The 16,372-nt window shown below is 43.5% G+C and overlaps 1 protein-coding gene across 2 annotated transcripts in view; it reads right to left on the bottom strand.

Moving 5' to 3' along the window:
- Window positions 1–14,612, bottom strand: part of hdac4 (histone deacetylase 4) — a 156,826-nt gene extending 142,214 nt beyond the window's left edge. For both annotated transcript variants that reach the window (XM_076263723.1, XM_076263722.1), the window contains exon 1: window positions 14,509–14,612. The gene's annotated coding sequence lies outside the window, so the exon portion shown is untranslated. The remainder of the gene's footprint in view (window positions 1–14,508) is intronic.
- Between the last annotated feature and the right edge of the window lie 1,760 nt (window positions 14,613–16,372).

Here is a 16,372-nt window from a genome sequence, read left to right on the forward strand (position 1 = left end):
CCATGTCCCCTCTCTGACTCATGTGCGGCCCCAGTCTGGGCCTGGTTTGGGCTGCGAGGAGCTGGGTGACTGCCGGTGTGGAGGCTGTCTGTTTCTGACACAACAGCTGGCGCTCAGATGGAGATGCATCTCCGCCCCCACCCCACTCGAACACGAACACACACACACACACACACACACACACACACACACACGTCTCCCAGGGCTTAAAGCCATTACGTAACTGCAAACATCAACTGTTGGTTGGTAGTGATATTCCCCCATGCTTAAGAGCTTACCCTGATTTTTTTTTTTTTTTTTTCCATAAACAATCTGCCGAGAGAGAGTGCGATAGAAACACAAGGGGCAGGGCAGTAGTAGAGCGCCAAAAGGGAGAGCAGATCGCACGGCTGATGAAACATGCCCTCTACTCCACCCTTTACAGACACAACGTACCTTAGTAACGGCTGCACGCCCCACTGACCGCAAAAAGCAGGTATGCAGCCACAGGGTGCTGCTGTCTGTCAGAGACACACACAACCTGATACACGCTGCTGGATGGGTTCACTTATGTCCCGTCCTGTCCCCCCCCCACACACACACACACACACACACACACACACACACACACACACACACACACACACACACACACACACACACACACACACACACACACACACACACACACACACACACACACACACACACACACACACACACACACACACACACACACACACACACACACACACACACACACACGAGGCGTCAGACAACATCGCCGTTTTGGCTGACATCTGCCGCTGTTTGTTTTGATAGCGCTCATCATGTTGCTGGGGCCATGGATGGGGCAATGCTGTGCAGCGCAACCTGAGCTCCGCACTGAGCTCCGACTCTTCCATGCCTGGGAGAGCATGGCTGCCTCAGCAATGAGCCATACAGGGGGAGCGGGGGACCCATGAGGTGAGGTGAGGTGAGGTGAGGTGGGGTGGGGTGGAGTGGGGTTAGGGTCAGGCCTGCAGGCAGAGCCACAGAACCAGTGTCCTTTTCTACAATCGTGAGGGAGGAGGAGAGACAACAGAGAGACGCAGAGTGGCCTTTCTGCTTAACACAGGAACAATGGTCCCCCTGACTGAGCTGTATGGTAAATATTTCCCAGGAACATCAAAAGAGCCGTTCTTCCACCATGACACGACTGCAGCCTGCAGCCGTCCTTTAGAATATGGCAACTTGTTAGCAGCACACACTCACACACTCAGTCACCCGCACCACCCTTGTCGACCCACAGCTTTGGTGATAGCTAGAGATGCACCGCCACTAATATATCGGCCCAACCGTAGTAGGCTATAAGAAGAGATCAGCCTTGTTGACTGATATGGTCTATGGGCAAATTTATATGACATTTACCGTTGGCAGGGGCTGTTTATCTGTCATGTTGCATCAAGTCTGTACCTAACCGTTGTGTCATGCATGGACTGGGGCATTCAGAGATGGTGCTATGAAGGCCTGAAAGACTTGAAAGTGGTTCAGATCATTTTTAATTAATATGTTAGTTTCCACAAAAATTAAGTAAATAAACACATATTGGTGACAAGAAAGGGTCACCAACGCACACTGGTAAATTTGCTTGCTTTATTGAACAAATATTGGTTATTGTTGGCCAAAATGCTATTTTAAATATTGATATATTAATAGACTTTCACAATTGGTGCCTAGTAACTGAGCTGCAAGACTACACAAACATGTGTAGGCTAATGTTTCCATGTTCCATGGAGTTTAATCAAGAACTTAGGTGGGTGGTGTGCCTAGTAATCTCAATCTCCGTTCCATTAATGTTACGAACAAATCTATTTGGTTAGAACATTGAGAAGCATGGGGTTAACGGTATACTTTTACACAGCGTTCTTGATGTTGTTAATCTGGTGGCACTCTAGAACTTCAATACATTCTGATACCTGATATCAGTGTTAACAGATTATTATGGAAACAAAATCACCAGCTGCTTCAGAGCCAAGCTGGCCTTACGATCACTGATCACAGGAGATTGTACAATCTCATACATCTGACAGCATGTGTGTGTGCATCTATGCGTGTTGTTTCTTCTAAGTAAAGGCCTACTTGTCTACTCCAATAAGAACTAGTTTACTACCAGCAAGGCATGTGTAGACTGCTAAAGCATGCATAGACAAAGTGTAAGGAGGAGAGCAAAAGCAGATCTGAGCTCAGCTTTATTACACCACAAAAGGAAATAACAAATGTCTCATTTCATTGCGGATGCCATGAGTGGGTGCGCTTGTGTCCTTCACAGAGAAGGCACTCGGCCGCAGAGACAGCACTCAGATCAGTCGTCTCTCTCATTAAACCATCACATCTTCAACAAGTCACAAGGAAAAAGCAGGTCTGCTTTGGCAGACTGGCAAAGATCATATGATCCTTTTTGCTTACCCTGTATACTGAAAGCTCATCGAGCACAAACCTGACCAACTAAAGAGGGGTGCAAGTTCTAACTACAAAAAAGTTGAATAGCCTGTATGAATGTCTATGAGCATATTCACTTGCCATTCATGCTACAGCTTTAGGTTCGCTAGCTAAGGTGAAATAGCAAGCTTTACATTTGAAAATTGAACTCACTGTCCAATCAGGTCAAAGTTTTGGAACATTGTTTCACCAAGCATGCTTCGGCACCCACTAGCAGCTGCGGATCACAAACAATAGTGTGTGTCCAGGAAAATTCTCTGCCTCAAGGCTACGTTTAACTCCTATCACTTGCGTTACATGGCCTGCTCAGCTCAGGGATTATCGTTTCACGCGGACTGTTATTACTGACGCGCACCCCCAGAATTAAGTGGGCGTAATGACTGAAACCGTCCGTAAAAGGCAGAGAATGTCCAAAGTTTTGGGATCATTTCAAACTTAGAAAAGAAGACAAGGTGCAATATGTCCACTGCTAAGCAGAACTAGCGTACCACAACGATGATTCAACATCTAAACCGAAAGCATCCAGTTTTTAACACCAGCTCACCAAGCGTAGCCGGCGAGACAAGGCAACGTAAACACTGATGTTGGCTAAATTAATGTATTAGTTAGTTAGAACGTACGGTATTAGTAGCGGCTGTAGCCTAATGTGAGTTGAAATGATGTTAAGTTGTCGAAATTTTAAGTAGTAAACTAATGCATGTAAGTGAGCATTGCAAGTGAGCAATACACTAAAAACTCATCACACACACTTATCTCGTCTCTCTTACGCACACACACACACTACCTCACCGATCGCCTACGCCAGACATAATTATTAAAGCCTTTACCAAAAAAATAACTGCATTACTTTAAGTTTCAAAACTGCAGTTTTGGAGGAAATATTTGCAGTTCTTATGCAGGAAATATATTAATTTACTTTAAAGTGACTAGGGCAAGTTAAGGCCTACAGCATGATTGTTGTGCATATTAATAAATTGCACTTAATAACGTGAAATAATTTTTTATCGAATTACTTGATTAATCGATGAAATAATTGCTAGAATACTCAATTCCAAAAAGAATCGATAGCTGCAGCCCTAGATGCAATTCACCCACGTAAGTGTGATGATAATTTAAGTAAAACAGAAGGGCAAGTATTTGCACCACATTATGGCCCCAAAACTAGAAGCAATAGGCTAACCGTTGAAAAGAAAGTTAAGGATTTGCCTTATTACATAATGGCTTTCTATGGGGGAGGTATAAACAGCATGTTTTGCTGATGAATCAGATCTCACCCTCAAGAAAATCAAGGAGCAGAGGGGTTTGTGGAAAGTTTCACTGTGTGTGTGTGTGTGTGTGTGTGTGTGTGTGTGTCATCAAGAGCAGGTGGCGCAGATTGCACCGGCTGGCCCCAGCTCTCGGCCTCTGTGGCTCCCACAGGCCTTTGCACTCACTGTCACCATAACAGGCCGCTGTGACTACATCGTGACCGCCCACAGGCAAGCAACAGGCCAACAAAGAGCAACAGGAGTGTGAATGTGCCTGAATGCACACGTGCACAGAAACTACTATTTAAAAAGGAGAAAAACTGAGGCATGGGATCAGTTTCAAAGTCAAAATGGAATCTGTCCTGGGGTAGCACTGTAGTCTTGACGTTCACACAGCAGTCGACAGGGCTACTGCTTTTCTCAGCACAGGGACAAAGCAGCTAGCTTTGCCCAACTTCTAGTATGTCCTCCATGAAAGACTGATTGCCCGCGATCAAGAATAATGAATAGTTTAAAATACCCTGTTACGGCTGCTGTAAGAAAATCCCTGATTAAGCTTACTCAAATCTTCTCAGCATTTATATGCAGCCTACAGAAAACTACTACAAACAAGAAGCTGGTATAGTCTAAATACGTAATGCATAGCAATACCACTGCCTTTTTCTCATCTAAGTGCAGAAACAATGTGCTTGCTTTACCCAAGTGCACAAGTTAAACATCACTAATATAAAACATCTGTTTTATGTATTGTATTATATCCAACTAAAGTAATCATTTAGTTAGAACTGGCTCAAAAGGGTTAGTGACCTTTATTAACCTTGATGTACATACTACATCAACTGTGACTAGGGCATTCTGCACATTTTCTGTGTGCATCCTGTTTGCATTTGTTTGGCTGTACAAACTGCTTATTCAAACTGTTGTTTTGTATTTTACCCATCAACCCCAGTGAAAAAGAGTATACATCCAACCAACTATTTTTTGTATTTGTGTAATCAGATAAGTAGTACCTGTATTTATTCTGCCAATAAGTCAATTGAAACAGGAGCAACAATTTCCCCTGCTAACAGAGATATACTAGCCTTAGTTGCAGGTAGAGCAGAATTCTAAAAGTGCATCTGAAATTAGATACTTGCGTCAGGCACCAATTATTTATCTGACCTGGTGGCATCACACTAGCCTGGCCCCGCCCACCTAGATCTTCTTTCAGGGAGATCTAGTCTGGAACACCATAGTTCATAACCGTTTCCCTCAGACAAGAAAAATGTCAGGGCAATCAGTGACGAGAGAGGAAGACAAAACCAAAAAGTATAGTGCTAAAGGGTCATTCCACGCCAACTCAGCCACCCATGTACTAGGGATGTTAACCGGTAGCCGTTTAACCGGTGGTTGACCGAATCAACGTTGACCGGTTAAAATTTTCTGCCGCCGGTTAAAAAAAACCAAAAAAAAACACTATTTTTAAAGCTCCCGAATGCCGGCCAGACTTCACTGCTTGTTAGTGGCTGCGTGTTGACTATGGCATGATGATAATTGTAACAATGTAATGGCAAACGAAGACACGAAAGACTAACTTAGCATATGCCTACTTGTTGTGTTTTATTATTCATCTGTACATGACGTCATTATTCATCATGGCATGACGACAGGAACTTATTGCAAAGGATTTTGTGCAGCACGCTACAGAGGCTGTTGGCAATCGGTACGTTTTTTTACGAAGACGTTGGTTAATATACTTTCCTGTAACACCACCAAATGTAGCGTTCTCTGTTTGTGACTTTGTAACGTGAGCTTTTTATAGCCCGAGCTCGGTGCCGCGTTGCATGGAAGGTCGACGTTGTGCGTAATGTGTGCCTGTGCGTGGGTGCGCAGGGAAAGCAATTATTTTTCTCCCCAAAACAAAACCCTAATTCCTCCACAAGTAGTGGACAATGATTGGGAAAAAATTATAATACAAAGGGCACAAACTAACATTGTGTGACGGGAGCCTAACCATTCTAAAATGGGGGGATAACTTGTTTCACGGGCAGAGAAAGACGCGCGACAGGACACGGGTATCATAAATGGCAGTTATAGAATTTTCGGTGACCGACTTTAACCGGTTAATGAGGCTCAGTGGCCGGTTAAGATTTTTTTTTAAATTTCGCCATCCCTACCATGTACATGACACCTCTCAGATTTTGCTGAAAAGTGGTGAAAATATGCCTTATGTTACCAAACAAAGGAATCTGAAGTTTCAGGTCAATATCTCAAACGGTTTGCCCGTGGCGTCCATTTGAAATTCGGGTGCCACGGCCCTAATTGACACATTGGAATTTCACATTTCATCCTTTGCCATTTTTGGAAGCCCATAACGTCTGTTGTAATAGTGGTAGAGGGCTGGAAACTGGTGTGGTTCCAAAAAAGTTACCTTTGCCGGAGAGGGTTTTTGGACCCCCATAAAACCCCCACCAGTGGTACCATAACCCTCAAATTAATTTTGGCAAGAGCAAAGTTCCTAAATATAACAAAAAATCCTGTTTAGAATAAATATGATCATTAATCATGGTGCTACGGCCACCCAAAAAGTGAAAAATCACACATGCCGTCAACATTTTTTAGGACTTTGGTGACCCACCTCTCACCCAAACAGTAAGGAATGTTGATTCTGCCTCCAGAATTGTGTAGTACAGGCTACAATGAACTACCACACCAGTTTCCAGCCTAAGTTATTTCCAGCCACCAGTTTTGGCCTTCCAAAAATGGCAAAGGATGAAATGTGAAATTCCAATGTGTCAATTAGGGCCGTGGCACCCGAATTTCAAATGGACGGCACGGGCAAACCGTTTGAGATATTGACCTGAAACTTCAGATTCCTTTGTTTGGTAACATAAGGCATATTTTCACCGCTTTTCAGCAAAATCTGAGAGGTACCATGTACATGATACCCCGATATTGGCTGTTTTCACATGGATTGACCCTAAAGAGAGGCAGCAACACTTTGCAAACGTCAAAAAAAATGCAGTTGGAAAAATTTTTCAGCAAAGGTAGACCCACATACATTGTTTCCTGACTGTTGATGCTGTTTATTGTCAGTTTGTAACGTTTAGGCGAAGTAGGAAGTAACATTAGGAATCTCTGATCAATGTGATTGGTAAGGCTGGACCAATGATTTCAAAGCGTAGCAAGTGTTGCAAACGTTTTCCCATCGAGAGTCACCAGACTCTCGGCTAGTCACCAGACTTTTTCTAGGCTAGTATCACACCGCTCTCCGACATTCTGATCTCCTATTTTGTTTGAAAGGCTACTATGTATTGCAATAAGCTAATAGGCGCATGGCTCCAATCTCACTCTTCAGACAGTGCTGAAATAAATCGGTAAATGTGAGCACCACCATGATTTATGTAGTGGGACTATTACAGCTTCTCATTGTGATTCTTTTTACTAGAGGCGTTCTCTTTGGTCAACACTGCATTAAGATCTAATAACTAGCTGACTGTTCAGACATTAAACTTGATTGGCTGAAAAGCCTTGTCAGCATGCTGTTAAATCTAAAGTTCTGCAATCAACAGTTACATTACAAGACAATGGCAATGGGTAGGCCTACACTAATTTATCAATGGAAACATTTGGTAAGGGACAAGAGTATCAAAACTCTGAAATTGTTCCAACCCTAGGTCAGAAGGCTGTCAGTCCCCAGTTCACTCTTCAGCTGAAACCACAACCAGCCTAGACTGCAATAACAGTGACAGAGATAAGGCATGAGGAAACCTAGAACAACAGAAGTCAATGTGACAATCTGACTGAGAAAGGAGACAAGGGTGGGGTGTGCAACTGTGTGTGTGTGTGTGTGTGTGTGTGTGTGTGTGTGTGTGTGTGTGTGTGTTGGGGGGCTGTGGACACCATGTTTGATCATGAGGCATGATCCCCCCCCCCCCTCCACACACACCCCATTTCTCGACCCAGACCTATTTTTGTCAAGCAGTCCATTGGTCACAAATTTAGACTGCACATTATGAGCATGTCAAAACATGTTAACTGTAATGCTTCCTGTGAGGTCAACTGTAGTTTCCGTGAGGGAGCACATGAGACTGTGTATGAGTGTGTGCGGATATGCATGCCGAGGTTGTGTGTGTGAAATCTGTGTGAAATTCATGCACACTGTACAGATTGTTGTGGCTGAGAGGAGTTTGAATATTGGTCTGACAGGTGTCGGAGGACTAAAGATTTCCACAGTGTGGGTGTGGAAGCTGTGAGTGCAGTTGTGTGCGTCGAACTCGCTCTGTGTGTGTGTGTCTCTACTGGGGGAAGTTAATTGTGTACTGCAGTAGCCTACTTGCAAATCCACCTGAAAATTCTTTAAACCACATGTTCCTTCAATAACATCAAAATCTAATAATTTACTGAACACCTGAGCTTTTTAGAATGCAAAGAAAAAGTCCTTAAATCTTTTTTTACCACCTGTGTTTCCGGTGACTCTATGGTGCCTACATTCCTGTCAGAAAGTCAGAGGTCATCTTCTCTGAACTGGTATGAACTGTGAACATGTACAAGCCACAGGAGTAATTCCTTGGGCTGTAGAGTCCCTTTCCAGAATCCTGAGGAGTGTCAGAATAGAGCATGTAGCAAACACTTCCAAGGAGTAAACAACAATTAAGCTGCACACAACCCACTGGATAAATCTCCAAAATGGATTTCTCTTGTTAGACAGAAGTAGTCATTCACACCTAATTGCCTATAAATAATTCACTTTGATGCATACATGATTCAATGATTCAAGCAGTAGATGTGGAGAGAGAGAGAGAGAATTTCAAAATTAGTTTTTTTTTAAAGTTAAACCGAGTAGGGAAATATACTAATTGAAAAGAATGTCGCATAGGCCTAAGATGGAGGTCTGAGATGACAAAGTATGAAGCTACAGGCCACAAAAAATCCCCCAAAAAAGTCGGTCAGGCATCGTCTGGCTTTAATTGTTCCTGCTGGAGAGAGGGCCTGAGTGAGAGGGGAGAGAGAAGGGCAGGGTGGGGTGAGGGCAGGACAAGAGCCGGGAGGGAGGGAAGGAGGGAGTGGAGTCGAGAGGGTGGGGGGGTTAGGAGGTTCGGGGGGGCTGGGGTGGGGGTAGGGGTGGCTTCACAAAGCCTAGCTACCATCTTGGTCTTTCATTAGGCGGTCTAAGAGCACGGCTGTCTGAACCCATTGTTACCCAAGGCCAAGACGAGAAATGGCCCGGGAGCGAGAGACTAGAAGCGACAGAAGGGAGCTGGGGGTGGAGGAGAGACAGCCACAGTGCCAGGGCCAGTGGATGTGCTGATGAGAACTGATGGGATATGTGGACAGTGGGCTGAAGGGGAGGTTCCTCTTATTTAGTTTAGCTTCTTTTTTCCCCTTATTGTTTCTTTTTGGAACCGCTCATTCATTTAAGGAGACTTTAAGGAATCATATTAACTGGAAACATGAGAAAACAACCGATAGAATGGCATGAAATATACTGCATGATGGAAATAATGACACAGAATGTTTAGCATGTTCTGTCTGGACTGCTTCCATCTACCCACCTGTCTATGTGAGCTCTGAGGTTTGTCAATGTTCTCAAGCGCTCAGTGTGGGTTGATGCACACGAGTGGCCCTCTGTCACTGACAGACTCCCTGACCTCAACTTCCTCCTTAACTTGTAACAATTTCTTACTTCTTGTTCATCTTTTACAGAAAAGTCGAGTGGAGTTAGCAGCGGATGTGACTACGTTCCCACCAAAAAAAGAGAAGAAACCATTAACAGAGTATTTGAGGGCACAGCAAAATACTGAGATTCTCACTTACAAGAGTCAAAGATGAAATAACTTCACTTTTCTCCTGAAAAACAACATGGTGTGAGTGTCACTGCCTTTGTACGCATCTGGCGTAAGAAATATTTCCACTGCTTGTCTCAGTTCCAAACACTATTGTGCTTTTGCCAAAATATTCAAGTTCTTGGCCAAATATTTCATTAAGAGTGAAGTAGCGGTTCATTATTCCGAGATTCTGTGGCCTCCCAAACGTCCCAGCTGAAATCTCATGGGCTGCCTTCTGGTAAACCCAGCGAGGAAACAGAGCAGACTGCACTCAACGTTGCGCTGGGTAAAAATTCACCATGTGTCTGTGTTTTTGCACAGTCTAAGTTAAGGCCCTCCTGAACGACAGCCTCGTAAACAATCCTTCAAACACATGTGTCAACACCACCACCAAAGCCACTGCCACACTCCGGCACAAGGCCGCCCGCCATCGGCCACCTCCTGAGAGCGAGTCCCACCGCAGACACGGCCTACACGTCTCTCACACCCAGTTATTTTCAGACCAGCACACAGGCAGAGGGGAAAAAAGGAGCATTTAAAAGAGGGCGCAGGAAATTAGTTCTGTGCCCGCTCTCTTTTATTGCAGCTGCCGCGGCTACTGAGAGCAGTGGACTCGGGAGCGCATCATCCCCACACTCCAGCCATCCTCCAACTCTCTCTCTCTCTCTCTCTCTCTCTCTCTCTCTCGGGCAGCGTCTCGGCCACTCCTGCTCGTATGTGACTACACTCCAATTCTCTGTCCTTCCCATCATTAGAGATCTTGCCCCCACTCTCTCTTCCCATCTCTCATCCCCTGTTGCTTTCGGACAGGACAGGACTGGGCTGGGCTGGGCTGGGCTGGGGGCTCTGTAATGTTGAGCTATGGAAAGGCACGTGTCCAGGCTGAGGCTGAGACCAGTGGGAGAGCTGTGTTTGCCCTGACACACTGTTTTTGTTCACGACCCCAGGGTCGCATCACCTTGACCTCAGGCAAATAAGGAGTCATGGAGATGGGGGGATGGGGGGTGCATAGGGTTGGGTATCGTTTCAATTTGAACGATTCCGATTCCAATTCCGATTTCTTATTTCGATTCCGGTTCCTAACGATTCTCGATTCCGATTTTTTTTAAAGGCAGGGTCAAAAAAAGTTTAGGATATTTTAAATGAGCTAGCTAACCAACGGTCTTTCTCAGGGTATCTGCACATTTTCCAAGTGCAAATTTAAAGACTTTTAAGACCTTTTCAAGACATCTAAATGAAAATTAAGACTATACCACGGCAAAAAGATATATAAGACTGTTTAATGCAATAGTTTTTTTTTCCTACTAATTTTAACCCCCACCCCATTTTGGATGTCTACAGAAGTTACCAAAAATATTTTGGCGAAAGAAAATAATTGTGTGTGAATTACCTTCACAGCTATAAATGCCCAATTTTAGGGTCTGGACTGCTTGCTTTTGAAGCTGGCTGTACTGTACATATTTGGTTTTGCTTACTGCTGAGGCTGTTCTTCACCTGTGTCTGTAGTAGCCTAGGGCTACTTGCCAAAGACGTGCACTGGACTGGATTCCCTTAAATATTTTTTTCAAAGTTAACTAAGCTATTTACATATTTTAATAAGCCTACTTTATATAATTTACTATGTGCATCTATTGTCCATATGCAGCACAGCAAATTAAAGTTAATCCACTACTTTACATTTTGCATACCAGTTGTATCTAAACCAACCAAAGCTTGACTGAAACATTGTAAAACCATTGACTTGTTTTAAATTAATTAAGAGACAGGTCCTCTTCGCATGATCCTGCTGAAAACTGCTGGTTTCATCTCAAGCACGCACATTATGAACGCACGTATTTTTATGTAGCAGTCGCCGACATTCAAAACATATGCGGTTATATTTCACAACTTTTGCTAAGTAGGCCTAGCCTACTGGGAAACGCTGGCAAGCAAGCTGCTGGCAGATATTACAGGTAGGCTATTATAACTTAGACAGATATTTTCTTCCCTAGGCTAGGCCAGCAACACACGCTGGAAAGATGCAAACAGATCAACTTAACATACCGGTATACAGTATTTCCTCCTGATTGCGAAGCACTGCACATAATTTCACCAGCAGTCTTCGCGTCCATAGTTTGTGAAACGATGCTGCGTCCGAGCAAAGACTTTAGATGCCAAGCGCAACTCCAAAAAGGAGAACAAATAAACGTCCGGCTTGAGGCTGCGCCGGACGCCGGACAGGGCTTTTAAAACCCATATGTCCGGCCTAAATTCGAACATATGGCCAACCTATCGCTAACTGGCTTACCAACTCTTTCTCCCGCTCATTCTACCGTAGGCTCCCTCATTCCACGTAGGCTACCCTGTCTATCTCTCAGGCCTCAGCTACACCACGAAAACGCCAGGCATATTATTTTGTACATAGGCCTACTGTATTATTACCGTTTTCACACCTTTAACCAAACCCGTGAAAAACATCTTCACTCTGTAACCACTACACTTCCTCCCGTAGCCTAATAGCCTATCACGTATACAATTGCGTTTTAAATACACGAAACTGGATGGAGACATCACTCGCTCTCTTGCACTCGCTGGCGGTCCCATTCGCACATTTAATACCTCTCTTTCGAAAATTCAGTTGTAGCCTATTTAAGACTTTTTAAGGATCCTCGGGAACCCTGCTTTCTGAATGAAATAGTCTGACCTTCTCCATGAATTTTAATTCTATTAACTATGCGCTTCTTCGTTGGTGTTCAGACGTTTCTTCTTCCTGTCGGCAGACTGGGAATCGAAAGTAGGAATCGAAATTTAAACTTTTGAACGATTCCGGGAAAATCGCAAAGATAGTCCCGGTTCCAACCAATACTCGATATTCGATACCCAAGCCTAGGGGTGCACCGTCACTGTTTATTAGACTAACAGCACAAACAAACAAGCATCATAATTGCAATCCTGGGGGATATTTTGGTTGCAACTAGCTGCCAAATGAAGGCAGGAAAAGCCAAGTTCTGCCATGCCAGCACATAATGAAAGGTCCAGTAATTGAAGTGCTACAAAGATGCTGCAATTGTGCAAGGATGGTGCTTCTGTGCAAATGTATTTTGTTCATAAGCACTATTGAAGCAAGATATCAGGTGCTAGCTTGCAACCCCTCACCCCAGCCCCCAAAACATTAGGAACAACATAATTCTTCACATTGCACTTCTGTAAAGTGTAAACACAGGCCTCACACATGCACTGCACTTAAAGTAAGGAACAAATGCATAAACAGCAACATTATAATGAGCTACCTTGAAATCCAAGGTGGGTGTAGCCAGCCTCATCCACAGGACCCCCTACTCACCCACCCCTGCATCCCATTAACAGGCTGCTCCCACGTCAGGTTGGCTCTAACCCAGCCCTCCCCGTCTCTGACACACTGGCTCTCTCTCGCCACAGATACAACACAGTGCATAATCTGGCAAGCACAGTGAATCAGTCAGCACTGTTAATTATGCACCCTGAGCAGTAGAACTGATAAGGGAGGGCTTCAAACTGATTTAACTTGGTATTCTCAACTACATTATTGCAGCCCACATATACCACCATTCCGTTACATACCCTCCACCACAGTCGTTATTATAGGTTGGTTCACTGTCATGCCTCTGTCAATTTCTACGAAGGCTGGTTGTGACCTTCTCCGTGTGAGGCCTGGAATTTACAAGGCCCGACTGCTAGTCCTTGATAACTGGAATGTGCCATGGGCAAGCTTCCAAAGACAGTTTTTTTTTTTTTTTTTTTTATGCGGCCGTCCGATCATTCGGTGAGTGACCGGGTGGGCCCTACCTCAACCTGTAACTTTAAGGCCACTGGGCTCAACATCAGTTCATTGTACATCACACAAGGACATAACTAATGTTAAAATATATCCCAACACATATAGGCTAGTCATCAGCCTGTTGCACACCTGGCCACCTTCAACACTGGTTGTAAGTAGATAACGTTTAATTCTAGATACTTTTTGGATCCCTTTAGTTATAGATAAACAATAAGGTGGAAATGCTGATAATGATTAACGTTTGAGTTGGGTAAATATCCCAAAGAAAAGTTCGTCACAGAGAAATGTATATACGTTTCATACTTTATACTATGCTAGATAGCTCAAACAATAATGGTTATCTAGGTTGCATAACGTTAACGTTAACTTTAAAAATATTAGCTTCCTATCCTAGCTTCTTTTCATTAGCCACCTCCAAAATCCAACGCCTTGAGTTAAACTTATAACTTCCGAATTTACAGCGGCGAGAAATCAGCAGATATGGTTGAACACTACGGCCTAACATCACCATTTGAACACAACTTGCCAACCGATTTAAGTTTACAAAAACCTTGGCCAACGCAGCTGCGCTAGGTAGGCTATCATTATTTCGGGGGTGGAGACACCAGATACATAAAAACAAGCTTCTCTCATTCACAAAAAAACGCGCCAGAGCACCTAGACCCTCTGTAAAAGATAGATCGGTGCACTTAACTAATTGTCTTTGAAGAGACACACATATGACTGACCAAAGCAGTAGCCTCTAACTGTATGATACTGAAAGCTAATGAGAAACGCCCTGCTACGCATCTATCGGGAACAGAAATGTCTTTAAATTGACCAGAGAGAGGCCAGTCAGTCGTCCACATTGCTCCATTGCCCGAGATGTTGAAGCAAACGTGGGTTATCATACCATTTAAAATATGATGCCGGATTGAGAGATGTAAATATTGAATACATCACATATATCGTGATAACTTAGCTTTAGAGCTCGTTTACTAAGTAGACTAGTTATCATGCATCTGAAATATTTGGGAAACGAAAGGCGACAGACAACTTAAACCGACTAAACGCTGTTAGCGTTGCAATACAGCATTAACTACCTACAGACACATTGTTTTGATTGTCTCATTTCGAGGCAATTCTTCCCGAGTTTCCCCTACAAATATGGTGGTACAACAGATGGACGAAAATATTCAAATCATATTTTTAGGCTTACCTAAGTGCATCCAGTGGCGGCGATTCCACTCGGAACACCACAACGTACTTAATTCCCGTTTGAGAGTACGCCAGTGAGAGAATCACCCACCGACAGATTCCGCCATACTGGATTTTGGCAAATAGATCACGTGTCGCCGCCCCGCATTTCCTTCAGAGGCGGGGTTAGAGAAACAGATTGTGTATTCCTGGGTAAGATGACTCGTGAATTGGAAAACTTGTCAATATGCATTATTAGTTTTAGTGATATGATATACATGAATGTGAACATTTTAGGGCAGTAGTTTATGGAGTTACATTTTCTGTTTGACCAGTGGTAGGCATATGGACCATCTAATTGCTGAAAACTGCTGTGATATTCTCATTAGGCCTAGCCTACATAGCCAATGTGTCAGGATTCTGTAGACTGTTTAACATAATTAATGAGGAAATAAACAAGTGGATATTGGTGGGAGCTCAGAATTAATGCAGTGAAGGCGAAGGAGTAGGCCTAGGCTGCTGTTTAGATGAAAGATGACCTAGTACACTGATGGCCTATAATCCACACTTTCAAACAGAGAAAAAGGTTTTGTATGATCATGCAAGTCAGTTTTAAGCCCCCTGTGTCTAGCTGTTTACTTATCAATCCTGGCCATTATTTTCAGTAGGCCTAAGTAGAGCAATTTTGTCTGTCTGTCTCAACACTTGTGAGCACACCATCACTGAATGTAAAGGCTTTGCTGTTGTGACCTGGATGCATCCAACCTCTCAGCAGGTCAACAAATCATGACCAGATGGACTGCAACAAAAGATGATGTCATCCAATCTCTCCCAGCCTCCCTTCTGTTTTTATGGGATCAGTGACGTAAATCAGAGGGCATTCTTGGGACGAAAGCATCAGCCTCTCATATCCACTCATCAAATAACAGAGGAGCAAGGATTAACAGAAAGCACACAAGTTTAAAGCAGATTTGTAATGCGCCCAGAGGATGTCATGATGGCCTTAACTCCACCCCGCCTTTTCATGCACTAGTGGCTTCTGTGGTTTACTGCTGGTTGAGCAGCAAATAGCTGTGGTCAAGCAAAAGTTTGTGCAGTTTCCAGTAATTTAAGGGTGATCATATCTCAACCCAATCACAGTGAAGATATTTCTGCACATTTTTCCCCTTTCCTGTGACATCTGTGAAACCAAGAGGGAAAAAAGGGCCGTCAAAGGCAAACATGCATTAGAGTATTAATGAGTTATAAAAGGTTGGTCAATTCGCTTTAATACTCTCCTAGTACTAACCTATAAATATAAATTGTATATTGTGCGTGGCCCTGAAAATTACTCTTATTTGCATGATTATACATAAATGGCCCATAATGTGTTGCACATCTAAATTTTGAATAAATCACACTATTACATAATAAGCTTTTTTTCAGGGAAGCTGTGCATTTTGTTCTGAACAAAAGTTATGAAAGGCAATAATTAGCATCACAGTGCTCTCCCACCCATGGCTGTATGGGGCTAAAAGCATACAGCAAATCTACTGTGGGAGTCAGTCACAACAGAACTGCCAGAAGCATGGCAGCAGGATGGGGCTGTGTAACCACCTAGGAAAATGGCCCTGCATTATGTTATGTTTTCAGAACAAAATCCTTTGTGCAGTGTTTTTTTTCTAAGGTTATTCACTTTTTGATCCATGCTTTTGATTCATCCATTCAGAAAGATCAGGTTTCATAGCATTTACTCCGGTAAGATTTTGGTCCTGAATTCTGCATGAAGTTGTTTTGATGAAGAATTCTATTGTGTGGATGTTATTGTGTTGCTGTTTTCTATTATGAGAGAAATATGATATCTGTTAATTGGTCATTGGTGGTGCTGCAAGGCATACCACAGATAG

Source organism: Alosa pseudoharengus, unplaced genomic scaffold (genome assembly GCF_046254945.1).
Source record: "Alosa pseudoharengus isolate Yale_2024_CS ecotype anadromous, Long Island Sound unplaced genomic scaffold, YU_APseudo_1.1 YU_APseudo_1.1_scf_3, whole genome shotgun sequence".
Lineage (NCBI taxonomy): Eukaryota > Metazoa > Chordata > Actinopteri > Clupeiformes > Clupeidae > Alosa > Alosa pseudoharengus.